Raw genomic sequence first — 20230 nt, 5'->3', positions numbered from 1 at the left:
TGGAGGAGGTCACCCACAGGACATGACCACAGGTTGACCTGGAGGTGGACAGGGGGCAATTGGAAGCTCCTGACCTCCTCCCCACTCTTGGAATATATGTCCTGCCCACTGTTTCCACACTAGAAGCTGTTTTGAGGACAGCCTTGAGAGGGTAAGGTGTTGTTGAGACTTTCTGAACTATTTACATCTCATTCTGAATGGGACTGACCCATTCAGTCCTCTACGTAAACTTCTAAGATTCCTGCGGGGTGTGGAGATCTACTCATCCTGCAGCTGCCCAAGACAAGCCCCCAAAGTAAGTTCTCTTCCTCAGGTAAACTGCCACCTACCAGTCTAGAATGTTCTGCCTCTATTTTCAGTCTCTTTTTGCTCTCTGTGTAGGGGGGCCGGGAGGGCAGGCAGTTTGCAAACCAATAGCTATCTACAAGATTGAAATAAAGAATTTCCTTTTTAAAGTTTGGAAAGACAAATTAAGTAGATTGAAGAGGGAGATGTCTTATCTAGGTCTTACTTTGGCTTTTAGGAATGACAGCAATACTATGTCTACATACACATAGACTAATGTGACCTATGACTGTGATCTTATGTCCAGGAATGTAGAACTGAGCAATTCAGGGTGGGAAGGAGCTTCGTGATAAGCGCCCAGCAGAGTGAAAGGCCATATGTGATTGGCACACAGGAGATCTGAGATCTTGCTTTTGCTTTTTCTCTATAAGTTTTGGGAATGTTAACTTTCTGTACCTTTGCACCTTTGCATCTTTGCACCTTTGCACTTAACCTTATTATTCACTAGCAAGCTATGATTATTATAAAGAAAATGGCAGATATGTCTCAGGCTTCCTTGAAGAATAGTTCTTAACATTAGCACATTTTGGATCATGATTTTACCAAGTCTCTTATCTTTATCTTTATGAGCAACTGGCAAAGGAGGTATCATTTTCTATATTCTATATTTCTATATTTCTAGATGAGGAATCAGAGGCCCTTCAAAGGCTAAATGACTTGCCCACAGCCACATAGTAATGGAGATGAGACGGAAGATCCAGGCTGTCCCATTCCAAAGCAAGGGCTTCTCCACCTGTGGTGTACATATGGACCGAGACCTTGTGAAACTGCAGACTTGGGCACGGTAGGTCTCAGACATGACCTGAAATTCGGCACTTCTCACGTGCTCCCAGCTGCTGTCCACGCTAGTGGTCCCTGGACCACAGGTAGAGTAGCGAGGTATTATAGCACCTCTTGTTAACAAATACGGTACAGATCTTAAGTTGCCTTCCTCCTGAATTTAGGGGAAAGCATTCAGTCTTTCACCATGAACGTGATGTTTGTTGCAGTTTTTTCTTTTTGTAAATATCTCCTATTGAGTTGAGATAGTTCCTTTCTATATATAGTTTGCTGAGAGTTTTTATCATTAAGATACTGAATTTTGGCAGATACATTTTCTACATGAATTGATACTAGCAAATGATTTATTTTTTAATGCTTATTTACTTAGAGAGAAAGAGAGTACAAACAGAGGAAAGGCAGAAAGAGAGGGTGAGAGAGAGAATCCCAAGCAGGCTCAGTCAATGCAGAGCCTGATGTGGGGCTCGAACTCACAAACCATGGGATCTTGACCTGAGCTGAAATCAAGAGCTGGATGTTTAACTGACTGAGCCACCCAGGCACCCCCTTGGTTATTTTTATTTTTTAAAGACTGTAATTACATTGATTGGTTTTTGACTATTGAACTAGCCTTGACTAATTATTTTCTTAAATAATTTTTATTTTGTTTAAATTCTATATATAAGACACGCTTGTTGAAGAACATTCAGCAAATAGAAAAAGAAAAACGTAAATAAAAATCACCCAAAATTTCACCACCCACAGATAATACAGTTAATGTATTATTGAACTTCCAGATAGCTCTGAAGAAACATTTGTGTATTTGTATTTTTACAGAGATAACAGTAAAACCATATAGGTATACTATGTACTTCTTCCTTGTTTTATGTAACATTTTGTCTTTAGCATTTAACACTGTTCAATGTTCCAGGCCTGCTTTTGCCTCCGTGACTGTGCGCTTCCTTTAATCTGGAATCCTTATTGATAATTAGGTTCTGTTCTGTTCTATTTGTTTGTTGTTTGTTGTCATCATTATGAAGTGGAGCAAATGTCCATGTACATAAATCTTTGCTCATTCTTAACAAATTAAATTCATTTCTAGTAGCAGAATTATCAGCTCCTAGTGTGTCTTTAACATTCTTAATGCTAAATGATTTTTTAAATAATGTTTTTCAATGTTTATTTATTTATTTTGAGAGAAAGAGAGTGGGAGAGGGAGACAGAGAAAGGAGGGGTGGAGAGAGAATTCCAGGCAGGCTCCACGCTGTCAACACAGTGCCAGGTGTGGGCTTGATCCTACAAACAGCAAGATCATGACCTGAGCTGAAATCAAGAGTCAGTGGCTCAACCGATTGAGCCCCACAGGCACCCTCTAAATTACTTTTATTTTTAAAAACCTGTTTATTTATTTATTTTGAGAGAGAAGGAGAGCAAGTAAGTGGGGGAAGGGCAGAGAGAGAGGGAGAGAGAGAATCTCAAGCAGGTTTCCCACTGTGAGTGCAGAGCCCCATATGGGGCTCAATCTCACAAACAGTGAGATCATGACCTGAACCAAAATCAAAAGTCACACACTCAACCGACTGAGCCACCCGGGCGCCTCCCAAATTACTTTTTAAAAGCCCTGTACAAGACTGTTTGGGTCAGTCTCTCTTTTCTGAAATCAATAAACAGTTTTTACAGCCATTTTGGATTCACACCAAGACTGAGCAGAAAGCAGAGTTTCCATGTGGCCCCTTGTCCTTATCCATGCACGACCTCCTCCCCAGCAGCAGACTGAAGCACAGCTGTTCAAGTGGCTGACCCCATACGGACCCACGCTGTCACCCTAATTTCGTTACATTAGGGTTTATTCTTAGTGGAGTATGTTCTATGGGTTTTGGCAAATGTTATTATCTCTTAAAATACTTGTATCAAATGAGTATTGCTGTTTATATTTTAAAATTTAGATTTTTATTTCTTTTTAGGAGAGTTTCCTTTTAATTTTTAAATGTTCTTTTATTTTTGAGAGAGGAAGAGAGAGACAGAGCGCAAAGGGGGAAGGGACAGAGAGAGAGGGAGACACAGAATCCAAAGCAGGCTCCAGGCTCTGCTCTCAGCACAGAGCCTGACAGTGGGCTTGAACTCATGAATGTTGAGATCTTGACCTGAGCTGAAGTCCACTGCTAAATTGACTGAGCCACCCAGGTGCTCTACTTTTTAGGAGATTCTTAAATGCTCAATTAAACTGTTTATGTTTGTTTACTTTGCCTATGCCATCAACATGGTCTTATGTTTTATTTAGAAGCTTTCTATTCAATAAGGCTTATAATACTTTTTCTGTCCTTATCTGTGTTTTCCCCAATATGACATTTATTGTACTTTGCAGCATACTCAGATTTTAAATTATTATTTTTGAAATCTATTAATTTACTGAAATACCTTAATAGTTTTAATAGTTATTCTATTGATTTATAGGGATTCCTTCTGGTCATCTTATCTTCAAATAATGAAAATTTTCTCTTTCTTATTCATTACCTTTGCAATGTGTATGCACATGCACATGTTGTTTCTTATTCTTTCTTGTCTTTTTGCATTGGCTAAAATTTCCAGAACACTGGTTAAAGTAGCAGTGATAGTGAGCATCTCTTGTTTTTGTCTCTAATTCTCAGGGGTCTAGTGTTTTACCATTTAGAATGATTTTTATCACTAGCTCCTAAAATAAACTTTTAACACAATGAGGATGCTTTCTCTGTCTAGGTTACAATGAGTTATTACCAGCAATGGCTGATCCTGGTCTCCGTGAGATACGGGAGATCTTTGCCTCTGACATTCTCAGCACCTACATACCAAGATGGGGCCTCAGACCATCAGCTTAGCTTCCTAAGCGTGTCCTGGAATTCTTTCTGGCAGCAGCCATTAACTTGGCATGTCTCTGTGGTAATTCTGTACTCTTCCACAGTATATCCAGACCATAAAAAAATCAATCCAGACTTTAGTTGCTGAAAGCTCGACTTTCAGCAGAGACTCCAGAGAAAATGAAGCCCCTCGGTTATTAGATGCTTCTACTCTTTCCATTATTTGCCAGAACTTCTGAGGAACAGATCCTCCTCTTTCTATTCTCTTCTCTTGGATTAGGAGTCCCTCAGAGCAACCATTCCTGACTTCTGCTTCTCCACTCCACTTCTGCCACTCCTCTGCCCGCTCCCAGTCTGTCTGAGAACTGCTGGTCCCACTATTTTTAGGAATCCGGTGGCCAACTGAATGCTCTCTGATTCCTGTCCACTTGGAACTGAAGTTTTGTAAGGGAATTAGAAAAACTGGAGGTGGAGAAGCAGGTAAGGCCATTTGATCATCTCAAAAAGCATCCCTTGTACCTAGAGAGATAACCTCTCAGCATTCTGGAAATTATGGAATATGCTTTACTGAGCTAGGGGTGAAAGGTAGAGGGGTGATTGGAATATCTTCCAATCTTCTCTCAGATGAAGGGGTTTGCATTATAATAGAGCGGATAAAGGCAAAGATCTGGATCTTGAAAATCTGGATTTGAATCCTGACACCAATACTTGTAACTCTTTGGTCTTGTGTAAGTTACTTAACTTCTCTATATCTCAGTCTTTTTGGATATAAAATGGGGAGAAATAAAGGTATCTATCTTGCAGGATTCCTTTGAGAGTTTAGTGTTGATCTATCTGTGTCTGTAGATAAATAGATACATAGTGCTTAAAACAAATGCATAGCACATAGTAAGCTATCACTATTCGGGTGAAATATTGTAGTCCTCTATTTACCGTTCTTAATCCAACTCCTTTGACCTTTTAGTTAGCAGAAAAATCTCCCCAGTTACTAGAATAATCTGCCACTTTTAGATCCTAGTAGTGGTGTGAATTTTTATGTTTTAAAATGTACTTGATCTATTTTAACAGATATAAAATATTCTAGATATATTTTAGTATTAAGTTAGGAGAGGCTGTTAGAATCTGATCAGCAGATGTCACTAAAAAACCTGCTTGTAATCTCGTAATGTGGGGATAAAGTAATGAGGGTTAAAAATAAAATGGGTTCGGTAGTGGTATTGAACTTGTCACACATATAACACATTTGGATGAATCCAAAAGGTACTGTGATAGAGAAGCTATCACCGAATGAATACTTTTGAATATGTGACAGTAGCATTTTTTCAGATTCAGCCTAAAGTTTTGGTGTGGTCGGCCTAGAACGTAAAACTTCTGCTTGATGTAAACGTAGATATTTTTGTATGTTACGTTGGATGTGGAACAGAATCATATTCGGTGTCCGATGATGCTTCCCCACTAGGTTTAGAGGCTGGCAATTATAATCCAGTATCTTCTCTTTTTTTAAATTTTCTTTTTTACATTTATTTATTTTTGAGAGAGAGTGAGAGAGACAGAGTGTGAGTGGAGAGGGGCAGAGACGGTAGGAGACACAGAATCTGAAGCAGGCTCCAGGCTCTGAACACACATTCAGCACAGAACCCGATGTGGGACTTGAATCCATGAATAATGAGATCATGACTTGAACCAAAGTTGGACACTTACCTACTGAGCCACCTAGGCACCCCCACACACTGGTATCTTTTTCAAACACATGCACATCTAAATAGATATCACTTGCATACACCATTATACATTCACCAGAATGGATTATGACTGTAATTAAAGGTAAGGATTCTGGTGATTGATAAAGGGATTTATTGTTTCAGTGCCTGCATTACTAATTTGTTGTAAAGACTTGGTACTTAAAGTTTCGTCTACACAGATCAAGTGCAGCGGCAACATTTGGGAACTTGTCAGAAAAGTGGAATTTCAGACCCGGACCTTGCAAGACCCAATGACTCAAATCTGCATTTTAGCAAGACCCCCAGGTGGTTCACATGCACATTACATTTTGAGAACCATGAGTATAGTGCAGTGGTTTTTGAACTTTTCTGTACACTGGAATCATCTAGAAAGACTTTGTCCTAGCAGCCCATACCAAGTAAACCAGAGTTTCTAAAGGCAGAACTCAAAGCCTCAGCATTTTTGGAAATGCTCCACAGGATTCCAAGTGTGCAGTCAACTTTGAGAACCAGTGGTCAACAGTTAGCTGCCAAGACCTTAAAAAGGACCCTCCTTGTTTAAATCTCCAATTTCAAGGTGGAGTTTGGGAGCCAGAGCAGTCTATTTAGGTGGAAGCCACAGAGATTAGAAAAAAAAGGTTGTATTCTTTATGGAACATAAGACCCAGGTTTCCTAGAGACACAAGCATTCAACTCTATATTTCCCATGACTTTCAAGTGCTCCTAAGGGAAGGTAGTTAGGGGTAGTGATTTGTTTTTGACAATTTCTAGCGGATGTTACTCAAGATGGATGAGTGACTAGTGGTGAGATTTCAGTATTGTACAGCGTAGCCTGTGCCTCTCACTGCAACCCTTTGTACTTTCGTTCACAATGATGGCAGCCCAGAGTCAGTGCAAGGCACCATGGGAGCAGTCTACTGGGAGAATCTTCACTCTCAGTAATCAGTCTGGAGGCTTTGGCTCAGTGCCTAGGTGATGGGGCTACATCATAAAGAGCACCACTGGTGTTGCTTTGAGAAAGACCCATGCCCACAGAGTTGCCTAAGTTAATTTTTTTCCCCTACTGGGGAGCTGCCTTCATTTGCATTGACTCTCAACGACTTACCTTCCTTCAGGCAAACACCAGCCTGCAGTTAGAAGTGTGGTTTAAAATATAACTGTATACTTAATGAATAATAATTTCCACGCGTGGGTTTTGGTGACATCTCATGCTAGCAGCATCTACAAGCTGATGGTCCCGGATCAAGCAGGCAGCAGGTAGGAGGCTGGCATAGGTAAGGAGCAGAAGAGGTAGTGCGAATGATATTGGGCTACTACTTCTCAAAGCCTTGTAGACTTTCTACCTAAAACCTCCCTTGTTCATTTCATTAAAGCGATTATAGCCTGTTCATTTTTTCTTTCACATACTCACTTGTGACTTGGATCATTAGCACATGCCCCTTGCAACAAGGGAGGCTGACTTGAGGTAAGAGGGAAACAGCAGGAGAATACGAACGTAAAGATTCAGCTTTCATGGTGGGCTTGCAGCTTGAAAATAGACATAGAAAAATAGAAACGATATCACACATAAGCAAAAGTATTGTTGATTCGAGTTTCTGCAAATAATTGCCTGGATGCAGGCAATTTTTAATGTAGAAAAATGCCCTTAGGGGCTTGGGGAATACAGGAGAGCCACCTGAGATGCTTAAGTTTTGGAAAAACAACTATTTAGCATGCACAGTGGCTACTTTTTCTGCCGTATTTTAATGTATGCAAATGTAGTCATACTGTAACAGTAACTTCACGGCAGGTCCGAAGGAAGCCAATGTAGGTGGCACTTTGATGCAATTTTGATTTGAAATTACTCTTAGAAAATCATGAGTGCATCATGTGGTGGCAGCATGCAGATAGTGAAGGGAGCGGATACTGATTTTATTTTTTTTATTATTATTTTTTTAAATTTTTTAAATGTTTTATTTATTTTTGATACAGAGAGAGACAGAGCATGAGAGGGGGAGGGACAGAGAGAGAAGGAGACACAGAACTGGAAGCAGGCTCCAGGCTCTGAGCTGTCAGCACAGCTAATGCACAGAGCCTGATGCGGGGCTGGAACCCATGAACGTGAGATCTGACCTGAGCCGAAGTCGGAGGCTTAACCGACTGAGCCACCTGAGTGCCCCTAACGCTTATTTTAAAATAGAGAAAGTGTCGTATTCCAACTGATGTGATTAGGCAAAGTATTAATATCATAAAACTCTCCATAAGATTTGTTTTTTATGTGTTTTGAACACACAAATCACTATTAAAGTCTATTGTTAGTCTACTTGTGTGCTTGTATATTTGGGCATTATTTAACTTATATTAAAGAGGAAGAGAAACTTTTGATCTTATATAACCAGTTCAAAGACTTTTGTCTAGAACCATTAACATTTATTTTAATATAAGTATCTATTGATCTTTAATTTGATCATTAATCCTTTTTGTAGATCTATAGTTATAATCATGTGGTAGAAATCATGGAGGTGGTGCTGATTAAAACCTGCATATTCACAGTTTTGCTGAGATATTTTGGTGTCATCATTCGGCAATTTCTGAGTGTCCATTGTATCTAGAATTCTTTACATTGCAGAGGAATAAGTTATGGAAACCTTGATTCCCCAGCCTGAGGGCAAACAAGAGGGAACTATCATTGATGGAGTATTCATTTTCTGCCGACCGCTAGGGTGTTTTCCTGTTATCACAGATAAATCATACAAGGAGCCTTGAGATAGGTATTATTATCCTTGTTTACAGATGGGAAAACTGAAACTCAGAAAATCGGTCATTCACTATGACACAGTTTATGACAGGGAAATCAGGGTTCAAGCTCTGACGTCTCTTACATCAAAGTCTTGCCTTTTCCATCAGAATGTAATAAAGCATAGATTTAAATATTTTACTATAATCACAGCTTTTATAGACAAATATAGCAGTGCTGAGAGGATGCTAGAAAAATTAACCTGAATTAGAGTTGATCCAGGAAGACTTCTGGGAGAGGGTTTTTTGTTTTTGTGTTTTCTTTTTTTTTTTTTCCCAACATCGGGCTTGATCCCATGACCCTGGGATCATGATCTGAATCAAAATCAAGAATAAGCCATCAGTTGCCTAACTGACTGTGCCACCCAGATAACCCTAGAGAGAGTTTTTAGAAGCATCTTGTATGTAAGTGCTACCATTGCCCTCCTCTGCCTGGCAGTGTTGTTTTCTCACCATTATCTTCTGCCTTGCATAATCCTGAGGCTAATCTACAAAGACTGAAGGGTGTCCCTTTTCCTGAAATTACAAATGTGAGAAAACCCTTTCTGTTTCTGGCTATCCCTATGTGCCCATATTTTTAAATCCATATTACAACTTTACAAAAGGTGTGCTTTTCAAGCAGAATATTACTAAAAAATAGGTTATTTCCTAATAATTGTAAGAAATAGATTATTCCCTCTTAAGGCAAAATGGGATAATGTTGGGTTCACATCTATATTAGTGATACCCTGATATAGCTCTCACCTTTCTTCCTAAATTACCCAAATCAGCAACTTTGGTGTATTTATTTACATGATTGATATTATACAGATTACTCACAAATACTAGTAAATCAACTTCTGGATGATCACTGTCACCCTTATTGCAGTTGCAGATAAGAGGGAAAGATAACCCACAGGGACAGATGAAATTAACCTGGGGAAGATTTCCCATGCAGTAGCCCCTTCCACGGGTTTCAAATCAGTTTCAAAATTATGCCACCGATGTTTCAGGCTGGCACTGTGTGACATGGACCAGAATTCTGTTTAGTCATATGAGCAGGGACACCCTCAACATTGCAGGTTGAGCGACTTTACTTTCCTATATTCTTGTAACGCTGGTTTCCTGCTAAATTAAATAATCTCATCTTTGGCGTCTATGAAATATTGAGTTTATTAAGGCAAGCTTTCTGTCCCTATTTAGGGCATGGTCTCCTGCTGGGCACGAACGAGTGGATTCTAAAGAAACTGACAGTTTGCCTTCTACAGAATGATTTGGGGGTCTCTGAGCTCTTTGGATGATTATCTACAACAACTAATCCATAAATCAATACTGATATTATGATCTGGGATGGCTTTATTGTATTTTACATAATAAAACATAAGCTTCTGATTTTTTCTTTAAAAAATAATATGCTGATTTATCCTTTTTGAATTGATGGCACGGATCCTAACAACACAGAATTATTTTAAAAATTCAATATTAAATGATCTCCTTGGAGTCAAATGAGAAATAAGCCACAAGACTAAGCATATATTGCTTAGCAGAGCTGCTAGTTTGATACCATGGGAAGTAATATTTAAGCTACTGTTAGCTAGAGGTGATTCATGAAATCATATAAAGAACTCTTAAATGCAGCGGTATCTCTTATAGGCATGTTCCTTTGGTCTGGAGCCAGGCCACTACACCAAGAGCTAAAAAACCTAGGTCCTACTCACAATTCAGTTACTGTGTAAACATCAAAACAAGTCATTAAGACCCTGTGCCACATTCTGTGGGAATGCTTACCTCCCAAATATGTGAATAAGCCAAGTATTAGAAAACTACTGCTTATAATAATATCTTGGCACGTTACATTTCCGGAAACTTTAATTATATCTGATTTCACCCTTACCCTTTGAATGACTGATAATATTAGGCACATATTTTTCATTGGCACCTTTTTTATTGTTTATAAATATTACCCTTGCTTTTACAGTGTAGAATTATTCTTTACTGTGTGAATGTATCATTCTTGCTAGAGCTCCAGTTCAAGACTTATTATTTGCAATGATATTAATACTTTTACACTTTTTCGCTTTTCATGTTAAATTTTCATAGAAAGTCCCCAGTTCTCATCTATGCTTTCCTTGATTTGCCTTATTTTTTTTTAATTTGTATTTTATACTGTCTTTTCCTGCTAGGACCCTTCCTATGTGGTTTTATCTGCTAGGAAGATGTGTTCATATATCAGTGCTTCCTTGTAGAGGAAAGGACACTTATAACTTTAAATATGATGTTATTTAGTGATATTTAAAATATTTTAAATTCAAGTCAGGAAATGAGAGCCTGGAGAAAACTTGTTTTGGAAAGGAAGAAAAATCAAAAGAGAACACTGAAAGGGAAACAAAAGGAAGAGAGAGAAGAGGCAAAGATGCTTTTGAAAACTTCGTCCTGTCTTTCTGTCTCAGGACCTGGCATCTTTGAGCTTCTTCAAGCCTGGGTGTCCTGTGCAGAATCTCTGTTGTGTTTTTAAGCATCCGCAGGGCTAGTGCATGTGTCAGGCATTGCCTGTGCTGTAGAAGGTACATTTAATGTCATGTGTCTCGTTTGTCACTAGTCTCAGCAAAAAGGAAATGAGGCAATTTGCCCCTGTTCTGCCCTTATTTCTACTCTTTTGATGTCTGTTGTCTTTCTCTCTGGGTCTGGAAGGATGATGTGGGTCAGGACAGCCAGGACACTGTTCCCGAGCCCATCCTCTCTCCAAATTTCACCAATTTTAAAGTGTTGGGGGAGGGAAGAGTGTGCCTACAATAGTGCCAGGCACATAGTAGGGATTCAAGAAATACTTAGTGACTGAATAAATAAGTCAAGGGCTATGGGATGAACCTGGACTTGTCTAAATCCAGTTGGAGGCTTGAGGAGGCAGCAACCCTTGATAGACCATGGAAACATTGGGGGAAAGTCATATAGAGATCACTCTCGATCAAACCCCATTATCACCTACATTTTTAAAAACGATTTATAATTAACATGATATAGCAAGCACCGATACTGTGTAGAGTTCAATGAGTTTTGACCGTGGTATAGACCTATGTAACCACTGCCTCAGAAAGATACAGATAATTCCAATCATTCTGGGAAGTACCCACACGCCCCTTTCATTTCCTCTCCCTCAACCCCACACTCACTCTGGGCTATTCTGTAGATTATTTATGTTCCTATTTGGATTTCCTATAAATGGAATCTGGTTTTCATTTCATATGATAAAATGTCTAACTCTTTCCACTTCACAATGTTTTTGAGGTTCATTTATGTTGTATCAATATCCTTTTTTATTGTAGAGTGATATTCTATTCATATGGACATATTTCAATTTGTTTGTCATTTCTCCTGTTGACGGACATTTGAGTTGTTTTCAATTTTTGACTATTACAAAGTTGCCATAAACATTAAAAATACCACACTTAACTTTTGTCAACTTCTAATATCTTATTTATCTTAATAAATAATGTAATCCTCATCTTAATAAAAATTTAATCTTAAATTATCTCTTCATTTCTATTATGTTGTCATTTCAAGGATGTTATACATGTGAAATCATACAATATGCAACTTCTTGGGGTGGTCTTCTTCATTCACACAGCATAGTGCTCTGGAGATTCAATCAAGTTGTTACACGTTATGAGTAAATGGTCTGTTCCTTTTTGTTGCTGAGTAGTATTCCATGGTGTGGATGCACCACAGTTTATTTAATCCTTCACCAGTTGTTGGACATCTGAGCTGATTCCAGTTTCTGGCTATTATAAATAAAGCTGCTATGAATATTTGTGCATAGATTTTGTGTGAAGCATAAGTTTTTATTTCTCTGGGATAAATGCTCAAGAGTGTAATTGCCAGGTTGTATGGGTAGTTGTATTGCAAGTTTGGTTTTATAGAAAACTGCCAAACCATTTTTCAAAGTGGTCATATCATGTCCCCACTGACAATGTGTGAATTATCCAGTTTCTCCACATTGTCTTCAGCATTTGATGTTGTCATTATTTTTTTATTTTAGGCATTCTGACAGGCATGCAGTGATCCCTCATTGTGGTTTTAATTTGCCTTCTTTAAAAGCTAATGATATTGAGCTTCTTTTCATGTAATTATTTCCCATACATACTCTCTTCAGTATAGTGTTTGTTCATGTCTTTGGTCCATTTTTCCATTGGATTTTTTTTTTTTTTACTGTTGAGTTTTGAGAGCTCCTTATATATCCTAGATAAATTCTGGGTTTATGCTTTGCAGATCCTTTATCTCATTTTGTAGCTTGACTTTTCATCCTCTTAACAGGGCATTTCACAGAGCAAAAGTTTAATCTGAAGAGATGTTGCATCAGCTTTTCCTTGTAGGGATCATGGCTTGACATCAAATTTAAAGTTTTGCCTGGCTCTAGGTACTGAAGACCTTATCATAAGTTTTTTTCTAAGGTTTTACAGTTTTATATTATACATTTAAATTGATGATTCATTTTGAGTTAAGTTTGGCACATGGTATGAGATTTAGGTTAAGGTTCTTTTGTTTCTTCCTCCTTTTCTTCCTCTCTCCCTCCCTTCCTCACTTCCTCCCTTTCTTTCTTTCTCTCTTTCCTTCTTCCTTCCTTCCTTCCTTCCTTCCTTCCTTCCTTCCTTCCTTCCTTCCTTCCTTCCTTCCTTCCTTTCTTTCTTTCTTTCTTTCTTTCTTTCTTTCTTTCTTTCTTTCTTTCTTTCTTTCTTCTGTGTCTATGGATGTCCAATTGCTCTAACACCATTTGTTAAGACTATTGTTCTTCCATTGAACTGCTTTGTGTCTTTGTCAAAAATTGGTTGTGGATATTTGTGTGTATCTATCTAAGTTCTTTATTCTGTTCTTTGATCTCTATGTTTATTCTGTCAATACCATATACTCTTGATTATATGGTTATATCTTAGCCAGAATATTAAGTAGAGTGATTCTTCCCACTTTTTAAATTATTTTTCAAGAATGTATTAACTATTTGAGCACCTTTGCTTTTCCATGTAAATTAAATTTGTGAATTTTAGAATAAGTTTGTCTATGTCCACAACAACATAGATAAAATCTCTTTGCTGGAATTTTGATAGGAGCACTAAACTTACAGATCAATTTGGGGGAGATTTGACATATTTATTATATATAGTCTTTCAATCCATGAACAAGGTCTGTCTCTCTATTTAAGTCTCCTTTGATTTCTATCATGAGCATTTTAATTTTCAGCATATGGATTGTGTACATGTTTTGTTAAGTTTATACTTAATATTATTTTATATTATACTTAATATTTTCTTGGAGCAATGGATTTTTTAAGTATTTATTTACTTATTCTAAGAGAGAGAAAGAGAGAGAGAATGCATAGAGTGCAAGTGACTCTATTAACACAGAGCCTGTCGTGTGACTCAATCTCACAACCATAAGATCATGATCTGAGCTGGAATCAAGAGTTGGATGCTTAACTGACTGAACCAACCAGGTGCCCCTGAATGGGAATTTTTAATGCAATTGCTCTAATTGTATCCAACCATTATATATTATGTGTGTTGGTGGAGGGAGCAAATGGCTTATCTTTTATTTTATAAGCTGTCAGACCAAGAGGAACCACATCTTGATCTGATTGAGAGGACTGCACATCTCTCAGAATTCCTCTACTTTAAGTTCATTTAATAACTAGATGAAATATTTGGATTGTCTTTTTTTTAGAAGTGGGTGAACGTGTTCTATGTATGTGAAGAAAAGAACACATGGGCCCTTGCATGGCCAAAGAGGTGGATTTTAGCAAAAATTATCTCTTTATATTCTATTGCTCCTTTTTACACAGTAATAGAATTTTCAGAATTTTTCAGAAAATCACCCAACTGATGACTTCAGTTTCAGCCTCGTTTACACATAATTGTAGCCATGTGATTAAGCTCTGGCCAATGGGATATAAGTGCACAGGATATACCAAGTTTTGGAGTTATACCTTTAAAGAGGAAGAATGTAGCCCTTGTGATTCTTCTTCTATCTTTCTTGCTATCTGGAGTGTGAACGCAGGGCTGGGCCCTTCTGGATGTGAATGAACGCAACACTCTCCATTCATATCAAGGAGATGTGAGTAGTAGGGATTTAGACAGACAAGATGGAAAGAGTTAGGGTCCCTGAAGTGTGAAGCCACGATATCAGCCAAAAACTGCTTATGCTCAGTTTTGGGCCCTTATACAGGAGTTGAACCCACATCCTAACCTATAATTTACTGAAGAGTATAGAACTTTTAATATTTGGGGTTAGCACTTAGCAGTCATTTATCTAAGTGAATATACTGTTGAAATTATACTTTATTTTTGTTTCTCTATATTTACTTTTATTAAACAATATATATGACTGCCTTCTTTGTCAAGAGATGTACAACTATGATTATACTTTTAAATAATGACAAGCATTCCAGTATACGTCTACCATAATTTAATTAGCCATTTCCTCACTGTTGGCCAGTTTTGCTATGAGATAGTATTATAATGAACACTTTTTTATATAAGTCCTTGGCCACATTTTTGACCATTTCTTTTTGATGGATTCTTGGAATTAGTTATTATTTGAGCAAGAGAATAAGGCTCTGTAAAACTGACAAATTATTTCCAGAAAGCTGCACTAGGAGCAGAATGTATGTTTTCTTGTCCCCTTACCAAGATAATGACCATTTAAAAAATGCTTTTGCTATTTGGATATTTGAAAACAGTATCTTGTTATTGAATTTGCATTTTGAAAATGCCCAATAAGTTTGAATCATTTTTCTCATTTTTATCAGACCCATGAAATCCTTCTTCCATAAAATAGCCATTCATATTGTTAAAAGATAAACTGAGGTACCTTATTTTTTTAACTTAATTAATTAATTAATTAATTTGTATTTTTAAATTTATATCCAAGTTAGTTAGCATATAGTGCGACAATAATTCCAGTGATTCATCCCCTATGTGTAACACCCAGTGTTCATCCCAACAAGTGTCTTCCTTAATGCCCCTTGCCCTTTTAGCCCATCCCCCACCCACAATCCTCCAGAAACCCTGGAGGATTTGTTCTCTATATTTAAAAGTCTCTTATGTTTTGTCCACCTCCCTGTTTTTATATTATTTTTGCTTCCTTTCCATTATGCTCATCTGTTTTGCATCTTAAATTTCACATATGAGTGAAGTCTTATGATATTTGGCATTCTCTGACTAATTTTGCTTAGCATAATACACTCTAGTTCCATCTAAGTTGTTGCAAATGGCAAGATTTCATTCTTTTTGATTGCTGGGTACACTGTATATTGTATACATATACCACATCTTGTTTATCCATTCTTCTGTCAATGGGCATTTGGGTTCTTTCCATACTTTGGCTATTGTCAATAGTGCTGCTATAAACATTGGGGTGCATGTGCCCCTTTGAAACAGCACTCCTATATCCCTCGGATAAATACCTTGTAGTGCAATTGCTGGGTCATAGGGTAGTTCGATTTTTAGTTTTTTTGAGGAACTTCATACTGTTTTCCAGAGTGGCTTCACCAGTCTGCATTCCCACCAGCAGTGCAAAGAGATCTTCTTCCACATCCTTGCCAATATCTGTTGTTGCTTGAGTTATTAATTTTAGCCATTCTGACTGGTGTGAGGTCATATCTCATTGTGGTTTTGATTTTTATTTCCCTGATGATGAGTAATATTGAGCATATTTTCGTGTGTCTTTTAGCCATGTGGATGTCTTCTTTGGAAAAGTGGCTATTCAGACGTTTTGCCCATTTCTTCACTGGATTATTTGTTTTTTGTGTGTTGAGTTTGATAAATTCTTTATGGACTTTGGATACTAACACTTTATCTGATATGTCATTTGCATATACCTTCTCCCAGTCCGTAGGTTGCCTTTTAGTTTTGCTGATTGTTTCCTTCACTGTGTAGAAGTTTTTATCTTGATGGGGTCCCAATAGTTCATTTTTGTTTTTATTTCCCTTGCCTCCAGAAACATGTTGAGTAAGAAGTTGCTGCAGCAAAAATCAAAGATGTTTTTGCCTGCTTTCTCCTCCAGGATTTTGATGGCTTTCTGTCTTTCATTTAGGTCTTTTATTCATTTTGGGTCTATTTTTGTGTATGGTGTAAGAAAGCGGTCCAGGTTTTCTGTCCAGCTTTCCCAACACCATTTGCTGAAGAGATTGTCTTTATTCCACTGGATATTCTTTCCTGCTTTGTCAAAAAGTAGTTGGCCGTATGTTTATGGGTCCATTTCTGGGTTGTCCATTCTGTTCCATTGATCTAAGTGTTTGTTTCTGGAGTCACATTAAATTTTTGACTGTTCAAAATCGGGAGGTGCCAAACTGAAAGTGGTTAGCAGAGCTCCCCAGCAAGAGCTAAGGAAACGGTGTTTATAGAGCAGACACAGAAGCAAGCAAGAGAATTATTTACTTGGATGTAGCTTTAGCATTTACCTTCTTTGGGAAAATCTATTTGGCTGTTTGTGATTGGTTTTTCTTGAGTTTGATTTCATAACCTTGAGGCATTTATAGGAAACCGCTCTGGCTTCAGTTTCCTTTTGCTTTCATTGGCTGCCAAGGTAATATAACCACCTCAGTCTATGGGCCTCCTTGTTAAATTACTTTTACAAAATTCATTTCTTGTTTTAAAAAATGTTTTAAATGTTTATTTATCTCTGAAAGAGAGAGAATGAAATAGAGGGAGGGCAAAGAGAGAAGGAACACAGAATCTAAAGCAGGCTCCAGGCTCTGAGCTGTCAGCACAAAGCCTGATGCAGGGCTCGAACCTATGAGCCATGAGATCATGACCTGAGCCAAAGTTGGACACTTAACTGACTGAGCCACCCAGGCACCTCTAATTCATTTCTTGTATTACTGTTGATCCTTAGATAATGATTCCATTATTAATTTCCATAAATTCCTTTTATATTGAGAATATTCATTCTTTATAATAGAGCATATGTTTTTCTAATTTGTTCTATGTCTTTTAACTTTATGATATTTTCAATTAGCAAAAGTTCTGAATGTAAAATGATTTAAACTATATTGGCATTTTCCTTCCTCCTTCCATTAGTTTTATGATCAGAAAGCATTTCTTTCTTCAGAAATAAGATATATTTTCTAATTTTCTTATATTTTGGAGGTGTTTTTTTTTAAAGTAGGCCTCACACCCAAGTGCTGTACCAAGTGCTGAACTCAAAAATGCTGAGATCAAGACCTGAGCTGAGATCAAGAGTCAGTTGCTTAACTGACTGAGCCATGAGGCACCCCTAAATTTTCTTATATTTTAAAATATTGTTATTGTTATATGGATTTCTGAAAGTAACTTAAAACATACTTTAGTGTATGGTAAGAGGAATCTATATAATTGTTTCTTCATACATAGTTTTCTCTGTGACATAATTTGATCATTTCATTGTTTTTCCATTGTTCAAGGTACTTGCATGATCACATACTACATTTTTACAACATAATGACTGTAGTTAACACTGCTGTTTGACATACAGAAAGTTGTTAAGAGAGAAGATCATTGGGTTCTCATCATGAGGAGAAATGTTCTTTTCTTTTGATTGTATCTAGATAAAATGATTGATGTTAATTATACCTACTGAGGTAATTCATGTCACAATAGATGTAAATCAAATGATCATGCTCTACACCTCAAATCTACACAGTCATGTATGTTAATTACTTATTAAAACTGGAAACAATTTTATTTTACATATACTAAGGTTTATTTGGCTGTCTATATTGATTCTGCCATTTACTCTTCAAATGGTGACTATATTTTTATTGGCTCTTTTAAATTATATTTGAAAAAAATTAATATGAAAAAGAATAATACAATAATTGTTCACATTCCAGCTACCCAGAATTAATATTAACATTTTTCACATTTATATTGGTACACAATTATTTTAGTTATTTTGGCTATGTAATATTTCATCATAACTGTTAGGGCAACTTCCATATAACTCTTTTTTTCCAAATGTTTTTTTACCTATTTTTATTTATTTATTCTTTAAATGAACTTTAAAACCATTTTATTAGGTTCTCTTAAAACTTCATTGAGAGTTTCATCTGTTTAGAATTTTGCTGATAAAGAATTTACAAAGAATTGATATTCCCAACCAGAAAAATCACATTTTTATTTTCTTGTCTCTTCTTTACAGTTCTCCATAGACTCACGTAGTTTCTGTCAACATAGATATCACATATTTTGACTTAGATTATATCTTAGTATCCAATGATTCCTTAAGGCTTTGGAATCTCTGTCTCCCATTGTATCTTCAAATGGGTTACACGGCGTTTTGCATGTTTATTCTCACATCGGAGCTGAAGAACCTAGTTTGGAATGGTTAGACACCTTTCTTAAAATATACACTAGAGTAGAAGAATGAGATGTGTACCTATGTCTTATTAAAAATTTACTAATTTCTAATTAAGGTACAGTTGACATACAATATTATATGGGTTTTAGGTATACAACATAATGATTGCACAATTATATACGTTACAAAACGCTCACCGTGCAAAGCCTATTTACCATCGGTCACCACACAATATTATTATGACAGTCCTTTTACTAAAGGTACAAGTACTCCTTCCATTCTTTTTCATTCTATCACATTCTGACATTGGCAAAGAGCCTAAAAACTACCGATAAGATACAAAACACCGGGTCAAGTTCTGAAATGGAGAAACGATATTGTGAGGACTGATCTTTGCATTCAACATACATTTTTTGAAAGATGAAAACCAAATAGAAGTCACACATAATTAATTGCAAAACAATGAAAGAGATCAGCACAATTGTTTTGCAATAGTGGTTACTCAGTGGACTCATGTGAATTGAATGAATGCAAGATGAGCTTTCACTAGATTTCCTGTTTTTGTTGTTGCCCACTCAGCCCCTTTTTTGGCTGCTGCACTTTTTACTGCTCGTGCTTATTTTTGTTCTGGCTTCAAGATGCCTGTGGCTGTGTATTCACCAATGTTAAATAAACAGTCTGCAGCCTCCAGCTGGATGCCCTGCTTTTTGAGAAATGTCTGTGGTTTTATTGCAACAAGTCCTAATGAAACTTGGTCCAACTACATAAACTTATTAAATATTATATGAATAACATTGCCACCACCACTGATGTATGTTGCGATTCACTCCCGACTCGGCTGACAATAAATAGCCATTCCCCCAGACAGAGAAGCTTTTGCAGATGGCTACCTCTGTTCCTCAGCTGGCTGCTGTTCCCTCAGAAAGCTGACTTGGCTGCGCAGCGCGGAAACTATAGGGTAACCAGGATGCTGATGAAGAGCCAGCCTGGAGCCAGGCGGAAAGGGGGTCGTTTATCACAGGGTAAAAATTCTTCCTGTCTCCAGGTGTAGGAGGAGATGCAGGATAACATCAGGGGCAGAATTCATCTGGCAGACTTAGTTCTTTTTTAAACAAATACTTCAGGACTTATTCAGTCAAGAGTTGTGCTCTTGAAGGGGTTGTGAGTCATCTTCGGAGAATCATGGCTTTCTAACGTTTCTTGAGAGATCTTTTGCAGAACATGCCTTTGTGATATTGATATTTCCTATATGCCTTCTGGGTAGTCCCATCTTATTTCTTTAAAGATGGCTCTGGTTATGTTTAAATGAAGTTGCTTTTACAACACCAAAGACTTAATCATCCATTTCCTACATAAAAGGTAGCTACTTTTTTGCATGGACCTCAAGTATATTGTAGTATAGAGGTGGAATTTAAGGAAAGGTATTAAGCAGGCTGTGTTGTAGCTTATGGGCAAGTAATAAATTGTATCATGTATCTTGAATGTATCATA

At 37.2% G+C, this 20230-nt stretch overlaps 1 long non-coding RNA gene across 1 annotated transcript in view; it reads left to right on the top strand.

Annotated features, from left to right (window-relative positions):
* The first annotated feature begins 6729 nt into the window (after positions 1 to 6729).
* The window catches only part of LOC115289023, a 45250-nt gene continuing 31749 nt past the window's right edge, over positions 6730 to 20230 (top strand). Inside the window, exon 1 of the long non-coding RNA XR_003907343.1 lies at positions 6730 to 6933. This is a non-coding gene — a long non-coding RNA (uncharacterized LOC115289023). The remainder of the gene's footprint in view (positions 6934 to 20230) is intronic.

This window comes from Suricata suricatta, chromosome 4 (genome assembly GCF_006229205.1).
Source record: "Suricata suricatta isolate VVHF042 chromosome 4, meerkat_22Aug2017_6uvM2_HiC, whole genome shotgun sequence".
Taxonomy (NCBI): domain Eukaryota; kingdom Metazoa; phylum Chordata; class Mammalia; order Carnivora; family Herpestidae; genus Suricata; species Suricata suricatta.
Note: the sequence above shows the minus strand (reverse complement) of the source record. Positions and strands in the feature narration are given on the sequence as shown.